This window comes from Phyllostomus hastatus, unplaced genomic scaffold (genome assembly GCF_019186645.2).
Source record: "Phyllostomus hastatus isolate PE091 unplaced genomic scaffold, TTU_PhHast_1.1 phas_scaffold_1066, whole genome shotgun sequence".
In the NCBI taxonomy this organism is placed as follows: Eukaryota; Metazoa; Chordata; class Mammalia; order Chiroptera; family Phyllostomidae; genus Phyllostomus; species Phyllostomus hastatus.
Genome location: NW_025334004.1, coordinates 21,649,711 through 21,668,326, shown reverse-complemented (window position 1 = coordinate 21,668,326; position 18,616 = coordinate 21,649,711).

Sequence of the window (18,616 nt, the reverse complement as noted above, 5' to 3'; positions counted from 1 at the left end):
CTTTCATGCTTGTGTGGCCTTGGGTAAATCCCTTCAATGTAGCTCTTGTTTTCTCACGAGTAAAATGGGGATCGTAATACCGTCCTCACAACAGCGTTATGAATAATGAAGGAGGTAGGATATGCAGAAAGCCTAGCCCAGGAGGAGCCCCAACAAAGGGACATAGTAAATAGTAGGTGTGTTATGAATGCCATCAACGTTTTTCCTGCTAATGTACTATGTCATGTTATCTGACCAAAGATGGCTGCTACAATTAGGACCCCAATGAACATTGCTGGTGTAGATTTGCAGCACAGGGGCGGGGCCTGTTCCAGCCAAGAGCCGTATCTTCAGGCCTCTTGCATCCACCCCGCCCCGCCCCCCAGCTTTCCCCGGCAGGGTGACTGTCCTCAGCGGAACAGGGAAAACAGCCCTCCTGGGTCAGGTAATTCGAGGCACCTTTGCCTCATCTAATTTTTCTTGCTCTGTGTCAAGGCAGATTAATTATGGCAATTCATTTCTTGAGCCGAATTGGAATTTGTCTTGGCCCCCAAACAACCTCAGGAGCGGAGGCCAAGGATGTGATCCTAATTTGCTGTAATCACAGTTGATATTATCATTATTTTGAAGCATTTGTAGTTTCCCTGACAAAATGTCAAATACACAAGGCAAATTATATTCTGGAGTCTAGATAAAATATTTTAAAAACACACGAATGGTCTGAAAATAATTACCCTTTTGAAGCTATCTGGCACTCAGACAGTTCCCAATAGTGCCAATTGGCTTACAGATGCCACCAATTAAAACAAGGGGCAAAATCCAGTTTTCAATTATTACATGCTGAACATTCTTAGTATGGGAAACAATTAAATATTGCTTATCTCCGTTGAGAGGGGGCATGTGTTTTGTTTTAGTCCTACTCAGATTGTTCTAACCGGTCAAATAACCTTTGCTCTTACATTGAAAATTCTAACCTTCGTTCTAAGTAATAGATGTTGTCAAAGGTTTCTGTGTGTATTGCCCAAACATGTCCCTTTGGAAGGAAGCAAACATGAAAAACACTGAAGCTTGCCAGATGGATAACTCAGTGGGTGCTTTTCTTTCTTTTTCATATCATCCAGAGATTCTCGGTTTCCCAAAGGACTCACTGTTGCATGAATTCCCAAATGCATCTCAAGTATAATTTGATTTGTATACATCTCTCAAGGAGCACATGTACCCCATAAAGAGAGCTCTGGTTAGAGGATCAAGGTTAGCATTGTATCCGACTACCTGTTCAGGGTGTTAACGTGCACCCTGAACATGGGCATTTTGAAACCGACAATGTAATCCTAAGAGGAAATGTGCTACAGAAATTAGCACACTTCAGGCACTTTTTTTTTTGATGCATAGCTCAAGTTTAGAAAGTGCTGCAGGACTGCCCATAAATAATTTACTCTTCTCTTTAGCTCTTTATGCCATTTTCCCCTTTAGCTAAATTTCCCAAAAAAGCATCTTTCATTAAGAACTTGAAAGAATTCTTTCTTTTACTTAAACTCATAAATATTTCCTTTTCTATGTATCACTGATAGTTGAAATATGTTTCAATAAGAGTTTTGCCCTAATGGCATATTATTTTATCTTTGTTCATGGGGTGAAATGAAATTATGATCTGCTTTGAAATTTATGCTTCAGGTCCACTTATTAAAGTGAATATTCCACTGCTTTGGAGAGAGATCATTTTATTTTTGGAAACCAGTACATTCAAACCTCAGAGTGTAAGAGGCATCTCAGAGTCTACATCTTTGTTTTGTATTTAAATAATTGAAAGGTTTTTCATTAAAATAGTGCATGTTTATAAAAGAAATTTCGGAAAATACAGAAACGTGAACGATAAACGCATATCCTCATTGTCTCTTTATTCAAAGAAGAACACATGGATATTTTTGTGTATGTTCTTCACTTCTCTCTCATTTTTAAAAATTAATTTCATTTGCGAATCTGATGAAAAGCCTGCCTGCGGGGAGGCCCTTTCCAAAGACATGTCTCCTGTCTAATTATACAGCTTTTCTTGCAACAATATGAGCAACATTTTTCCCATTTGGTTTCATCCAGATGTCATTATCATGGAACACATTTAGCTTTCCGCATTTTTCCCAGACTCATTAGTGTTGCCCGTAGAATCAAGTGTGATTGCTCCTCAGGATTCTTGGGGCAAATTGGGTATCACGCTTGTTGGGAGTTCCACTCGCCTATAGCCCGGGGCTCTTGTACACTGACTGACATCATTACTCTTAACTATTTTAATTTGGACTTAACTCTTGGTCCTCTGAAGTATACCTTCAAGCACTCTTTTAAACAAAGGTAAATGGCTGGTATATTTTTAGAGCTTTTACGTAACTATTCTCCCCCACCCCCAGCAGCTTTATATGTAAAAAGATGGGAATAAAATCGTGTGGTCATGATTTATAATTTTCCTTCCCAAAACTGTAATTATTGCTCTTTTTGCCTTTTGTTATTTCTTGTTGCAGAGTGCATTTTTGAGGCCAGAGGATATTTGTATGTTCCTGTGTCATTTTTTGTTTTAAGCTGGATGCCGAAAGGAATTTTCTTTACATTATAAAGCTTTGCCAGGATGCCGTGTGTCTCTTTGGGGAGTTTTGCCTGAAATAAAGTAGGGTCTTTAATTCAGCCTCCTTGTTCCTGGGTTCAAACTACTTGCTATTTATGAACCTTAGGTTTCTCCCTCCCTCCCTTTTTTACTTTTGCAAAATGAGAATGGTCATATTTTACCAGACTGTTGTAAGGATTAAATTGAGACACTGCGTGCTAAGGGCTTAGCAGGAAAATATGACTCTGCTCAGCTAAAAGAAATAGTACTTATTTTTATTATGGGTCAAATCCTGCTTCAACAAAACATCTCGTAGTTGGAAAAATAAACAACTATCCAATCGCCCCAATATTCAATACAACAAACACATTCCGACTCTTCACTCAAGTCTGTTGTAATAGGATTGACATGTATGTACGCATCTACTTATATACATTTCTTCAGGTATGTGACATTGTTCTCGGAGCACAGAATGTCGGAAAGACAAAATCCCTTGGAAACCTCTCAGGGTTTCCCCTCTGGGTTACCTCCAAAGACGCACGTGCACATGAATGTTGGGGTCGAGTGCACGTGAATGTTGGGGTCGAGTTGGGGAGAGGAGGTCCGAGGGTGGAGTCTTTTCGTTGGTTGATATGATTGATTGATTGATTGATTGACTGGGATCAGAAGGAAAGGAGCCACCGAAGCGCTGAGTGCAGGGCGGCAGCGGGCGCCAAGCGGGGCGTGGCTGCTCCCCCAGCCTCCTGACCCAGCGGGAAGCCCCATTATTTTGACTAGATCTAAGGTGCATCTTTCCTAGGCACGTATGACGTTGGTTCTGAATCGTGCCTGGGAAAATGCATCTCCAAGCTGGGACCGCAGTTTGATATGGGCTTCCTCTGAGGAGTAACTACTTAGAGAATCTTTTCTTTTCCCTTCTCCTGTCTCCTTGCCTCTTCACTGCTCCCGCCTGCCTTTCCTCTCTCTCTCCTCCACGTGTGCCCTCACTGCAGAATTTGCACTAATTAGAGGAAAGAGTTTGACTTGTGAAGGTGCTGGAGACCATCCAGAAGACTTGACTTCTAATTGACCATGAGCGGGACCCAGATGATGTGAGGCTCCTCGGCCCGGCCCCCGCCCCCCACCCCCGTCCTTGGAATGTACCATCTGCCTGCTAGTCTTGTGCTAGCAGCTGCTCACAAGGACTCAGCCTTGACAGGGTATGTGTAGTTGAGGCCATGTGGACTGTGCATGTGACTGAACCCAGCGACACAGTTAAGGCCTCTACGTAGAATTTTTTAAAAATTTATTTATTTATTTATTTATTTTTAGAGAAAGGGAAAGGGAAGAAGAAAGAGGGAGAGAAACACCAATGTGTGGGTTGCCTCTCGCGCTCCCCCTACTGGGGACCAGGCCTGCAACCCAGGCATGTGCCCTGACTAGGAATTGAACTGGCGACCCTTTGGTTCGCAGCCCTCACTCAATCCACTGAGCCACAGCAGCCAGGGCTGGATAGACTTTTAAGGTTCTGAAGAGTGGGTGCGAAGATCTATACGTCTTACAGCTGCCCAGGACAAGTAACTTCCTTGCTTGTTAAACCTGCCACCTACCTGTCTGGAATGGCCTGCATCTCTCTTTGGTCTCTCTCTGCCGTCCCTGCATGGGGGCCGGTGTGTGACCCAATGAGGGGCAGAGCAGCAGCCCAGGGATTTCTCCCCCTTTTACAACAATATGTCTTTTCCGACTACAGCCCAGAATTTTTGATATTCTGCCGATCTTTTGAGGGCTACTATTCTACCTTCTGACTATATTCTCCAGCCAAGAAGATTTTACTTTCTATGGTAAAATCTTATTCTTTTTCACATTATAAAAAGAATAAGTTGGTTTTTTTCCCATTTTATAAGATAGGAAATTATGTGATAACATGAATATAAGCTTTTTCAAACTTGAGAAATTCCCCAGACTCGGGTCTTACTCTCGGAGGCAGTCCCCGTACCTACTCTGCCCACTGAAGCTCACCTGGGTGGGTGGGGAAGGCTGGCTTTGACAATGGAGTGAACCCTCACACACAAGTCGGTCTCACCAGACTCTCCAGCATCCGGGGCACTGCTCACTGGGGGAGGGAGTACCCACCTCTGGGTGTCCTGGGAACTTCCAGGTCATCACTGACCACTGGTTATCAGAAGACACTGCCCTGCTATGATCGTTTATTTCTAAATGATGTGGTTCCACATGTACCCACGCAGCCTCAGGGACTCAGTAATGTTTAAGAGTTCAGGTTTGAAGTCAGACACACCTGGATTCCAACAGTGGCTCTTTCTACTTAACTCACCTCTCTGAGCCTTGGTTTTCTCATCTGTAAAGTGAGGATAGTGGTGTCTGTCTTACAGGCTTTGTCCGGATAAAATAATGTGATATAGCACAACACCTTGAGAGTGCCCAGCGTGTAACAAACCTCATTAAACATCAGCTAACACTTCCCTTGTATAAAGCAATATTTTCCTATTTTCTTTTCCTCTATTCCCAACAAAGTCCACCTAACTTCAAATGATTTCCAGGAGAGCCAGCAAATGTGATTTTATAGGCTAATTATGGATCTGGACCACGCCATGGAGAAGGGGTGGTATCTTCTTTCATTTAAATAGGGCCTCTGCGAATGTCTTAGCTTCTGATGTGTCACTATGAAAGCCAAGAATGGGAGGGGGGAAAACATGAATTATTTCTTTGTTTTTATAATTAGAATCATTAAATTTTCCTAAACCAAAAATGCTCATGATTCCCTAAGGTTGTCAACACCCTAGGACATTCTAGGACATTTTCTTTTTGCCAAAGGTCCTATTGAAGAGCTTGTTTTGTGTTTTCCTCCTTGCAACACATACCTGACTGCAGGAGGCGCTGTGTCTGGGAGAAAACAGGCTCTGGGCTTCCTCTGTAGGGACAGCTCTGCAATGAAATGGAATTAGTGTTGGTGTGAACTTTGCCTCAGCAATCCAGAAAGAGAAGACTTGCCTCTTGCAAATATCTTTGCATGACATTTAAAGGTGTCCTGCTTAAATCTGAATTGGAAAATGGCCGCAGGAATAAGACGGAGCACCTGCCGACATGGGTCAGGAATGCAGCAGGAGGTGAAAGGGAGATGCGCTAGCCTGCAGTGAGCTACAAAGGGTTATCCGTGCAAGGGTTTCTCGACCTCAGCACCAGGGACATTCTAGGCTAGCTAATGCTTTGTTGTAGGGCACTGATTTTCAATGGTGGGCTGCAAGAATTTTTAAAACACATAATATCTGACTATTTAGTCAGGGGTAGTAACCTCTTTTCCCATAGATTGCCAAATAAAAAAATGACAACAGGCAAAACAATAATAGCTAGCTGGTGTGGATGGTCTGTCTTGAACCATAAATGTTTAGGTCATATAATAGAGTTGCATCTTATTGGTCATGTTACACAGTAGGTTCGCATCTGATTTGTTGATTATTGGTACCAGAAATCCTTATATAGAAGCATAGGTATCCGCTTTTCGAAAAGTCACTTTGGAGCAAAAAGGGTATGCAATTACTACTATTATTATTACTATTTTGTAAATCAATAAAAATTATACCTGTATTTCTGTCAGAGCAGTAAAAAATAATATTTTGATATGCTGCATAATTTTAGTAATTGGTTTTTGTATGGGAGGAGGTTGTATGGAGTTGTTCCATGCATTGTTATGTTTAGTATTGTTTCTGGCTTTTACTCATTAGATGTCTATCCGCTATAACCAACAATGTCTCCATCCATTTGGTAAAGGGAGGCAAAGCCATCTGTTTCCCAACTGAAAACTGCCAATCTATGCAAAGGTCTTTTGCTAACCCGGCAATGAATGTCTGGTTCCTGTCTTCATTGTAGGCGTTGGTGCTTTAGACCCAGGGCTGGTTGGTGGTACGTCCTGTGGCCCATATGTGGCCTGTGGCCTGTTCCTACATGTTAGGAATTGTTTTTACATATAAACATTCGAGATCCACTTGATAATAGGAAGCATTAACTTTCAATTCCAGTTAAGTGAAATGACATTCTAAAAAAGTATTTCTTCTCATTAGGCCTGTACCACAAAATTATACTCTATTCTTATATATAATGAAATGTGATGTTTTGAATTTCATCAAGAATTCTATGGAAGTTTGTGTTCTCTCTTGTTAAAGAAGTACTGTATAACCTTCAACTTTCTTGGCACTCAAAGGCTAAATATTTACCATCTTGATTTTGCTGAAAAAGTCTGCTGACCCCTTGCTTTTGCTTTGGAGCATCCAGCTTTAGCACGCATCAGAGCGACATGGAGGGTCTGCTGAAATGCAGATAGCTGGGTTCCACCCCGTGTTCCTGATTCGGAAGGTCTGGTGTAGAGCGTTGAGAGTTGTGTGTCTAATGAGTTCCTGGACCAGCTGGCTGCCACTCTCCAGGCTTCGCGTTAAAAACGACTGCTTTTATCTGATGCTACTAAAATGTTTCAGAGGTTGGGGATTTGTTTCTGGATGGCATGGTCCTCCTGTTAACAGTGGCCTGAAATTTGGGCTTTTTCGGCAAAATGAAGGAGTATTTAAAAAAGACAGCTTCTCTTAACAAAGGGATTTAACTGAGTGTAGATGGTGGGAAGAGAAATTAGTTCAAGATACCATGTGTGTTCATTGAGTGTCTACTTTGTGCTATGCACCAGGGGAGGGAAACACCAAAGATGAATTAGAGATAGTTCCTGCCCAGGTAGAAGTTTATAATGTCCTGAGGTAGACAGGAAAGAAGTGGGGGGCTATAAGTAAATCCCTGAGCATAACGCAGACTGGCATTCCCTCTACACAAGAGGGAATGACCAGAAAGAGAAGATGGGCGCAGAAAAGGGCAAAGGGCTTCAGCTGAGGGCTGGTCAGCGCAGAAGCTGTGGAGTGGACTGAGCACAAGAGAAATCTGAAGACAACTTTAGTCACAATTTTTAGAGTCAACTGGCAGAAACCAACCCAAACTACTTTAGGCAAATAGGAGACATTGTTGGAAGAATACTGAGGTGTTTTAGATTAGGGACTGGCTAACTTTTCCTGTAAGGTCTAGGGATAATGACTACTTTCAGCTTTGTGGGTCACACAGTCTCTGTTGCGATGACTCGGCTCTGCCATCATTGTATAAAGGCAGCCACTGGCAGTTTGTAAACACAGTGTGTGGCTACGCCCCACCAAAACTTCACTTACAAGCAAAGGCCGCCGCTGGATTTGGTCCCTGGGCCCTTAGTTTGCAGACCACTGATTTAGATCAGTGTTATCAAATTAGAAAAAGGGTCAGAAATACAGCTACACTTAGGAACGGTTAGAACCAGGGACCTGAACACATATGGAAACTTCTCGCTTTCTCTGCCTCTCTAGTCTTCAGTCTAAGTTTCATCCATTCTCTTTGCAGACTGGTTTCGTCTCACTGCAGGCTCTCAACCACCAGCAGCTTATGTCCTGCAATGCCCAGTGTGTGTGTGTGGGGGGGGGGTGAGGTGGGGTGTGAGGGGAGGAAGACACAGAGAAAGAGGAAGAAGAAAGGAGGAAGGAAGAAAGGTTCCTGGGAAGAACTGTGATTGGCTGAAGACTAAACACTGCAGCAATGAGAAGGGAGTGAGGTAAGAATACGGCCGCTCCGACTGCAGCCCTGTGGGGAGGGGAAAACAGTACTGGACAGACAACGCAGGCTGTGCCCTTGACACCTGCTAAACACAGGCAGCCATGCAGCGGAGGAAGTAGCAGTTAGCAGAGAACAGAATTCAGAGACTAGATTGTATTCCGAAGAGAATAGTGAAATATACAAGCCAAAAAAGGGAATAGGAAAGAAAGACGGGGGTAGACCAGAGGTGGTGGGCATGGGGTTGAGCTGCCTAAGATGAATGGAAATCCACGCAGTAGAACTTGTCCGGGAGTGCCTCTGGGAGCCCTCTGTGAAGCACATGCGCGTGAAAGAAAAGGGTGCAAAAAATTGAAGACAAAAGACCATGTAAGAGACTGCAGATTAAAACAGACTGGAGACTTTACCAGTTTGGTGGTAGAGATGGCCAGAGATAAAGAGTTTTGTTTCTAAGGAAGGACTGGTGATCCAGGCTAAAGCCATTCAATGACACGGCAATGTGTCTCCGATGGTGTGTTAACAGACACTGTGAAGTGGGTGGGGGGGGGGGCGGGATTCTCTGGAAAGTTAGGTCGGGAGAATGCAGGATCAGTGGGTTTCTTTACTATGGGACTTGCCATAGCCTTTGACACACTAATATGCACTGCCACTTTGCAAGGCAGGGTATAGTATGGAGCATTCCCTGAATTTACTTGACAGTGACACATGCATTTATTATATCCCATAACAAGAGGTCCAGATGTAGGGGGACTTGGGATCCTATTTCTCTGAGGTGCACCGGGCTTCAGCTTTCCAGGTGTCGGTTCTGTTTACAGGCTGGTCTGCTCAGGTCTGCTGGCAGCATCTGGGGCGATGCTTCCCCACTCACAACCCTCAAGCCCCGGCCACTCTCTCGAGTCTCCTCAGCTCACATTGGCACAGGTCCCCAGACTTACCCCTGGCCACGAGGAGGATTTGCCGTGACCTGCTACCTGCCTGCAGGGAGCGGGGACTGGAGAGTCAGCCACGATGTCTACCCTGTGTTTTCGTAAGCAACCCTACTAAGAGCAGCAAGGAGGCCTCTGAAGGGATGCCTGAAGGTTTATAAGCTTTGTGGTTTATCCAACACGGAAAAAACCCATGTTATCTCCGACACTCAAACTTGCTGAACGTCTCTGTGGGATGCTGATGCCAGAAATGCTAAAATGGGTGCCAATCCGCGTGTCTCCTTAGCGAGGCTTGTACTTCTGGATGTCTTGCCATTCTTTCTCTCCCTTCTTTCTTTGCCCCTTTTCTTAGTCTCCCTCTCTTCTTGCCCTCTGATTTTGCAACCTTGGTTACCATGTTTTAAAAAACACATGCTCTTTTGTTTGTTTGTTTTCAGCTGGAGAAGGATGTATTGTTTCACAGTTTCCAAGGTATTGGAGAAACAATAGGCCCAGTCTTCCTTCATGAAAATCCCACGTCACAGCTGTAAAGTGGCAGGGCCAGCACTCTGTGTCTGAGTTCAAAGCCCAGGTTGTGAACTCCCATGAACTCTACCACCCACTGTACTCGTGTATTCGCAATAGCATGCCATTGCAGGGGTGGGGGCACCGGAAATGGAGAGATGACTTCAGGCCACCATGGAGGACTCATGTAGGAGTGACATTTTCTTCCGAGAATCTGGGGTTTCTGGTCCTTCTTTGTGTTACAGTGCTGTGACATTGAATGGGTTGATTCTCTACGAACACATCAGAGAGGGTAATAGCTGCCCTAGTTTTAAAGGAGTGGTCACAATCAAGCTTCCCCAATAATTTTCCTCCTTGTCCTTAAAAACTTTCGCCATGAGAGCCGCCCTCTCTGCAGGGAGCCCCACCCTTCCCTAAGCTCCGCAGCGATCCGGGCTTTGTTCTCGCCCTGGGGGCAGCACCCCGATGGCTCTCCGCCTTGGCTAATTGCCCTTTGTTTTCTGAAAGAAGATTTTTTTCCCTGTGGGGCTCTAAGACAGTTGGGTGCTTCAGCTTCAGTAAAACCTGGGTTCAATAAAACTGTTCTCGGAAGCGTCTTCAATGAACACCTTATCTCCTGTTCAGCTCATTTCAAGATAAAATGGCCGAGTAGCAGAGAGGGCCTCTTTAACTGTCACTTGTAATCAAGGCCGGCGTCTGTGTTTCCCAATCGGCCCACAAGGAGAGGTCATTTCTTCTCTTCAGTTGTTTGCTTTATTGTTTTAAAAATGAATCTCCGCTTCTTTATGAAGGTGGGGGGATGGAGTTCTGGACTTGGATGAGAATGTATGTATTTATGTAACTTCTGTATCTTGAAAATAGACTCTGAAAATGTATGGTTTCCAGAGTAAATCGGGACCCTATTTGTTAACATCCTCAAGACAGAAAAATGAACATTTTGGTTTTGGGGAAAAAATGAAGAAGGCATTAAAGAAATGAAGAAAACCATTAAATGTGTATCCCTTACCATTGGGTATGGTTTATTCAATCATATAAATAAAATTGATTAGGAGTTTTACTTTTTTTTTAAAGATTTTATTTATTTATTTTTAGAGAGGGAAGGGAGGGAGATAGAGAGAGAGAGAGAGAAACATCAATGTGCAGTTGCTGGGGGTTCTGGCCTGCAACCCAGGCATGTACCCTGGCTGGGAATCGAACTTGGGACACTTTGGTTCCCAGCCCATGCTCAATCCACTGAGCTACGCCAGCCAGGGCAGGAGTTTTACTTTTTTGTTTCTCTCTTTTTGACAATTTCCTCTTCTCTTGATAGCCTAACCAGGCTGAAACCTTAGCTACAACAGCCTCTGACTTAGAGCAGCATTCAGATATTTAGGAGGTCCTCTCGGAAGGCAAGAAGGTGTAGCGGAGAGCAGTCGGGTTTGGAGATTGATGACTGTAGGACAGAATTTAACTCTGTCTCATAGTTATGTGACATGGAGCTCTTTGCTGAACCTCTCTGAGCCTCCATTTCCGGTTTGGCAAAGCAGGTTTAATACCTTAAGGTGTCAGGTCTTGGATACCTCCTTCCTAGAGTTACTCTGATAATCAATTTAACCAGTGTCTGTAAAGCATCCAGTACAAGGTTTAACATTCAGTAAGATCTTGTCCATACAGGTTTGTCCACCGGTATACCGGCTGTCACGGAGAGGGGGTTATGATCACATGAATCCTCTGGGATGGATTCTATAGGACTGAGGCCATGCTACCGAGCTCAAGGGTTTTAAGTGATACTCTGTATTTCAGAAAGACCTAGAGAGAATCCTGCTTTTAGCCTCTTTGAAACAGCATGCACCGGGACCCCCAGAACTGTGTATTTTAGGCTGTAGTTAAACCAGACTCTGTGTGGTGATGTGGTAACCGTGTGGGTCTCATGCTGCTTCAACATGCTGCTTGGTGGTCATCCACTCTGCTTAATTAGTGGTGGCAAATAAACTAGTTAGATGAAATCAGTGTTGCTTTCGGAATAAACACCATCTCTGAAGTCTTGCTAGGTACTCAAGGCAGACAAGAATGAGAAATCTCCTCAGTGGTGGATAGATAGAGGACCACTGAGCTCAGAGGAGTCTCAAGTGTCAGGCTGGGCTGGAAGAGCTGTGGGTTCATTTGAAGCTGATGAACAGAGACCGTTCTTTGGAAGAGTGGTTCAGGAGGAATAACTGAGCTAGGAGAACAAACTTCCTTTCTTTGTCCAGGTTTTTATGAAGACTTTAACGACTCAGTTAATGCTACCTCGGTTCTTCACCTGTTTGTGAAAATTCCCATTCTGGTTGGCAGTGTGTTGTTCGGAGAGGTTTGACGTTGGGGAAGGGGTGCATGGAGCTATACCTGGTATAGTTGGTTCTTTTCTGTTCTCCAGCAGAAGTCCGAGACTATTCTTGACTCTTTTTTTTTTTTAATAGCAAAGAGATAGCAAGTAAAAGCAGTGTTACAATGGCAATCCTGGTTCACGACAGTGTGACTCTTCCCTATGGGAGTGCAGGCAAATTCCTCCTCAGGAAACAAAGAGCTTAGAGAATCATAGCTGGCATTGCTGACTCTCCTCTTACACAAGTGTGTAAACCATAGCAAATGGCTTATTTGATGCTGGATTTTCCCTTCATTATGAAAAACACAGCTATAATGCCACAGTTATGAAATTCGTACAACAAGGTTAATCCCTAGGTGGATATCCACATAGATAACAATAATTCTCATTTTCTGCATCAAAAACAAACTGTGAAACATCATCTTAGTTAAATATAATGCCATTCAAGGCGTGTTTTATTTATTTATTTTTGTGTGTGTACCAGAGTGAGTTCTGCTTGATGAGGTCTCAAAAATTCCATGGTAATCAAAGACACTTAGGCATTTTTTTCTTCCTGTAAGTAATTTTAGCTAAAAAAATCAACCAGAGTTAAGTATTGCCTTTGGGAAGGAAACTAAAGTACTTGAGGATATATTTGTTACATGCTAATATCCCAGGGAGAAACATTATTTTCAGGCAAGGAACAAAGAAACAATAGATGTTCGTGAAAATGTGATTTCACAGCAGCATTTTACAATCAAAGTTTCAGATTCTTTTCATACGTTGTTAGTCACAAACTTGGAGGAATCTTTTTATTAGATGTGTTCAAAATTATTTGCTTCTTTTAATGTACAGTTTTAAAAGTAAATATTGAGTAATTGCTACACATCCCACGATGAGCTAAAAAGAGAAAGTGGCTATGAATCCTGACCTGGAAGATTTTATTGTCTTACTCGGCAGGTGGGATGGGTGTGAGGGAAGAATAAAATAACACAAGCCACAGAACTGATGTGTTGATAATGCAACTGGTTCCCGAATGAAGGCGGAGAGGGTTCGGTAGGTGGCTGCAGTTTTTCTGATGTGTGTTTTGAACCTTTTTGTTCACCATTTCCTGGAACATGCTTTGATGTTTCCTAAATATCTTTCAGCTTAAGGAATGTGATCTGCTAGGGGCTTTTGTAACCCTTCCACACACCCTAAGCCAACTCTTCCTTTTGCAGGCATCCTTACATCTTCTCAGACTGATGAGAACGCATCACAGTTTACATGCAGTATCTGTCTCAGCTGAAACTTTCTAAAAATCATTTTTGCTTTTAAAATGATTTGACTACTTGTAATCCCATTGACTACTGTTTGTAATTTATCAGCAATCATTGCAAGAATTCCTGAGCATGTATTCATACTTGCATAGTCAGAAAAATTGAACCACAGCACTGGAATGAGGCTTGACTGGCAGAGTCAGCCTCCTCACTTTGCATGAACTTGGTCACGATCTCCAACCCAGCCACAGGTCAGTCTCCCATGCAAAGTTCCCTGGAAAACACACCCCACATACTGACAGCCTGGCCTGGTCCAAGAGCTTCAATTACAGTTGACCTTCAGCCCTCCACTGCTGCCTTCAAGCCTTGCTCAGTCCAGGCCAGCTTGTGCTGTCGCTTTCCCCATCACTTCATACCCAATTCTGTTTCCTTCTCTCCATCCCCAATCCCAGACCAAGATAATTCCCCCATTCCAAGTGATATTTCCTGTTTCAGGTGCTCAGATGCAGAATCCCAATGGGATAAGTAAAGCCAAATAGGGCCCAATTTTTAAGCTAAGTATATTGAGACAGTATGCTGTAGCATACTTTCTCCTGCAAGAAAGATATCTAGGGACCCAAGCTCTAGACAGCCCCCGCCCCACCTGACACACAGAACTATGCCTACACAGCAGCCACTTGACAAGGAAAGGTGCTTAATACAGTGGCTGATGTGGAGTGACACCGAGGAAGAGCAAAGAGCGGGGAAGAGAAGACCGTGGGGAGACACTACTCAGGGCAATTGTGAGCTTTGCTGGAGCCGTGCCTTTACACTCAAGTCTAAAAAGGCCCCCTGAACCTTACCAGCTTCCCCCTCCCTCATCACCTTCTCCACCTCTTCTCCCTCCCTTGCCCCGAGAGAGTGATAATTGAGAATTGTGCCCTTAAAGGGACAAGGAACTCAGACACCTGTTTCTCAGGAAGACAGAACCACCCCTGTCATCATTTACACAAGACAGTGAGTGTGTATATTTAACAGAGTCATCAATGTTGTCTGGGGTGGAGTGTGAGCAACCACTGCACTTGCTGCTATGGCAGCTGGACAGTTTTAATAATTGGAAATAGCAAGTCATTGGGTCATTGGGCTTTTTCATTTGTTCATTTATTTATTTATTTATTTTTAGGACTAGCAGCAATTTCTGTGCTTCTGTTTTTTTTTTTTTTCTCTTTGCCATTACAGGCCTCCCTTGGGCTGCCCCTCTCTTATTTCTCTGAGACCATGATAGTTTTCCTTTACCCTCATTTGCATAAGGAGAAGTTGATCCGTACTTACTAGGCTCAAGAGGCTGCGTGACCTTGGGCAGGTAACCTAACCATGCTTGCCCGGGTTGCCTTATTGATGACATGGGAAAATAATCGCGCCCATGCATGCACAGGGCTGCTGTGAAGATCAAGTGAAATAATGAAAATAAGTGCATGGCGCTGTGCCTGGCATTAGAAAATACTGGTTCTTCCTACTAAAGATAAAACTGTGAGGTAAGGGGATTTGGGGGCAGAGGGCAGGAGTTCAGGTGAGGTCAGCTGAGAAGGTTCCGGGAACTAGACCTGAGAGTGCAGGTGAGAATCGCTGGTCATCATCGGCTCCATCATGGCTGTTCCCTGATCCTGTGTCTTGGTGAACTCTTGCTTTGTGGGACTTACTCTATCTGCTCTCTCCAGCAATGTAGCAGATGCTACAGACGCCAAGAGGCATGATGCCATGCTACAGATGTAGCAGATGCTATGAGGACAAGACCTGAGGGTCTAATGCCTCTTTGGATCCCCTAAGGCCCCTAGCACAATGTTTTGTACATAGTACGTGTTGGTGATTGATACCTACGTGGGGCAGAGGGCATTCTAAGCAGGAGAAAAGGCTGATAAACACCTCAGGTGGGAATTTTCATCATTTTTGGCATCTTGGAGACAATTCTTCTTAATCTCTCTGGCTCCCATTTTTGGTTGATCAAAATTCAGTTCACTGGAAGCCACCTCCTTCACGTGCTTAGATTTTGGCAACTCAGCAGTCATTAAGCAGCCAGGGCTCATGTTTGATGGGGCGGCATTTCACCCACTCCAGGACTTGGCCCAGGTGGGGCGCTGGCCAGAGGTGAAAAGACGGGGAGGAGGGAGCTGAGAGGGCACCCAAGGAGTCGGAGCCTGTGATTTGTGTTTCCTTGTCTTCATCCTTTTCATTTTTTGAAGACATTATTTTTAGTTAAGCAATGCATACACATGGCTTTCATTGTGAAAATATTCAAGAAAACAGATAAGAATCAAAGTTCCACTTCTATCTCTGAACACTGCTGCTATCAGCTTAGTGTGTATCTATCAAGATGCTTCTAGTCATTTAAATATATAATTACCTACATTTACATATATGCATATTCATATTAGTCTACACATTCTATATATTTATAAAAATATGTCTTTATGTGTTGTATGCATTTTATTTAATAAATCAGATTGTTCTGTATTTATTGTTTTGTAGTTTTCTTTTTCTTCTTAACTATGTCTAATAGATTGTTCCATGTCAGCATGCACTCTCTTTTAAGTATTATTGTTCCATAGTTTATTTAATTAATTCATCCACTAATACTTAGTTGTTAATTTTTTAAATTACAATAATCATAATAAAACATGCATTGTTATACACAGACAGTTGTCTTTCTGTAATACAAATACCTTGCAATAGAATTGCTGGGATTTTACAAAGTCTTATTTTGTATCTTTAAGTAAAGTTTTTTATTTTCTTCATAAAAGTCTTAGAAATTTTTGTGAATATTATTCTTACTTTTATAATTTTATTTCTATTATGCACAGAATCTTCTATTATACTTTATAATGGGTTAGCTTTGGCATGTAAGAAAGCTACTGATTTTTTAATTGCTGGTCTTTTTTTGGAAACTTTTCTGGAACTACTTATCAATCCTAAAATCTTCTTACATTTCCTATTTAATTATTCTCTACCCTCTTTTATCTCAGAGGTGAGATACCTCAAGAATGGTCAGAGGGATATAGATTTACTACTATTTGATGGTACTTCTCAGGAGTAGTTATTTCTGCCATGAAAAATTGTTTGGTGATCAGGGGAAAGCAAACAAGTCCAGATTTCAAGTGAGATATAACAAAAAATAAAGGTTAAAATATTCTTCAAATGGGATAGCTATCTATGTAAAGGTTATGTCAATAATACCCACTAACCAAAAAATTAGGCAGCACTCACACATGTGAATGTAGGTTTTCCAGAAGCTTTTATCCTATGGCACAGGGTTACCTTAGATTTGTGGTTAGAAGGGAGGTCTCCAGACCTACACCTGGAACATACCCAGATAGACCCAACCCAAATGCATCATTTATAACTGTGAAGATGACAACATGTCATACTCCTGCGATGACATGGTGAGTCAGATGCCTTTGCAGTATTGAGGACTGTCTCCACTGGTCCATCTACCCTCTTTACTGCCCATTGCAGTCAACAGCCTACATGTAAGGTTATGTCAAGGGTTGACAGTCTTAACAATGGAACCAAATACACTAATTGGATCTAAGCTAATCTGCAGACTTTGGTCTTTTTAGCACACATCTCTAACTTATGGCTTTAACTAGGCTGGTGGTGTGGGGTAGGAGTGAACGACAACCAATGAGGAATTGTTATAGACGTGTTATGGAAATCAGTGTCACGCGGGCTGGGAATTCTCAAGTGTGGACGTCACCACAATCAGTGTCTGTCTTCATGAGACCTCCAAGGGACAGTGCACATCACACCCCCTTGCGGGTCGGTGGTCACTAATTACCTTCTACAAGATGCTCCAAGTCCCAGCTGCCTTTGGAAAGAGATTTTGAAGTTACTCTGTCTTAACAAAGGTAGGATTCTAATTTAGTGCTTCAGTCTTCATTGTTTAGAGTCTCCCCCTCCCTTTTTTAAAAAAAGTTTTATGATTTCACATGCGAAATCTTTCCCCCCGGAGTGCAGGGATATGAAGAAGTTGCCAAACTTCAAAAGTGAAAACCTTAGATTTTAATGAAGTGGGTTTTCTCATCTTCCTTCTTCTTCCCTCAAGGAAACTTCAAACTTCGGAACTCGGAGGCAACGGAAGGGCCCTGAGTAAATATGCACGAAGATGAAACAACGTCGCAGGCAGCCTGGCTCCGGAACAAACAGCCCTAATGATAGCGCTTCCGTGGGTTTTCCCCTCGCTCCCTCATGTTCGTTTCTTTCTGAGGAGTGTTTCGGGCCCAGTGGAAAAGCGCACACTGTTTTCTGGGAGCTGGAAAGAGGCTAAAGTCATGAAATTCTGCCAACTCAAGTTTAGGAGGATAATGCTTAGTAGTTGCTGGGACACAGCCAGTTCCTGGGGAAGCCGTTGTGTAACCAGAGAAAGGAACTGAGTGGCTCGCACAGCAGTGGGTGGTTCTCGAGTGGAGGGCCCAGGACCGTGGTGGGCCAGGGCAAGACTCCTGTCTGGAAACTGGTCAGAAATGAATTTCCATTGAACTGTAAGCTCCAGGAGGGTAGAACTGGTATCCTGTTTTGGCCAGGCCATTCCTAATGCTTACACCAAAATCTGTGCTTGGAAAAAATCAACTGAACGACTCCAAAGGGGACAATCTGGGGGATACGCTCGATGGCTCTTGGACCTGTGTCACATCCCCTGCCCTGCCTGCGAATCTGCTGCAGCTGCGTGGGCAGTCCCAGACTCACCCTGGGCCGCACAATGTGCGAGGCTGCGTGTCCGTCTTCCTGCGCTCTGCCTCGGGTCCTCCCTGCGCTCGCCGGAGTTCGTGTGGCCGGGTAGGGCAGACGAGAAGTGGGTGATGTTAACACTCCTGGGGCAGGGGTCTCTCAGGCAGTGAGGGCTGGGAGCTGGTGGGTAAATAAATGGTGGTGGAGAGAGTCTCCTGTCTCTTAAGTGGACAACTCTGGGAGGCACCCTGTATGTGTGAAAGTGATTCCCTGCTGCTGGTGGCAGGTCCTTGGTAATGCACCCTGACATAGTTACTTTCTCCGTCTCCATCCCAGTTTCCTCTGCCCTCGCTCCTGCTGCCCGAGAGCATCCACCAAGTAGAACACTTGCACCCTAGTCCTTGGCTCCCAGCTGCTTTGGAAGAAACTCAAACTAAGAGAAGTGTGTAGGAGGGGTGTAGGTGCAAGCTTTTGTTTTTCCAAATGGGTCCTCCTGTCATTTTAGGCTTGTTCATATGCCACCATGAGCCACGCTGTTGCCATCCTAACTATTAGGGATTTAGAGGACTGGCCCTGGGCCTGGTGGCCTGGGCTCACTCACCTATCAGCTGTGTGCCCCTGGGCACGGTTCCCAATCTTGTTGTGCCTCATTTTCTTCTGTAAAATGAACATGAGAACAGCACGTACCTGCTAGGGTAAGTATTACAACTCAGTGAGAGCATTGCAAAGC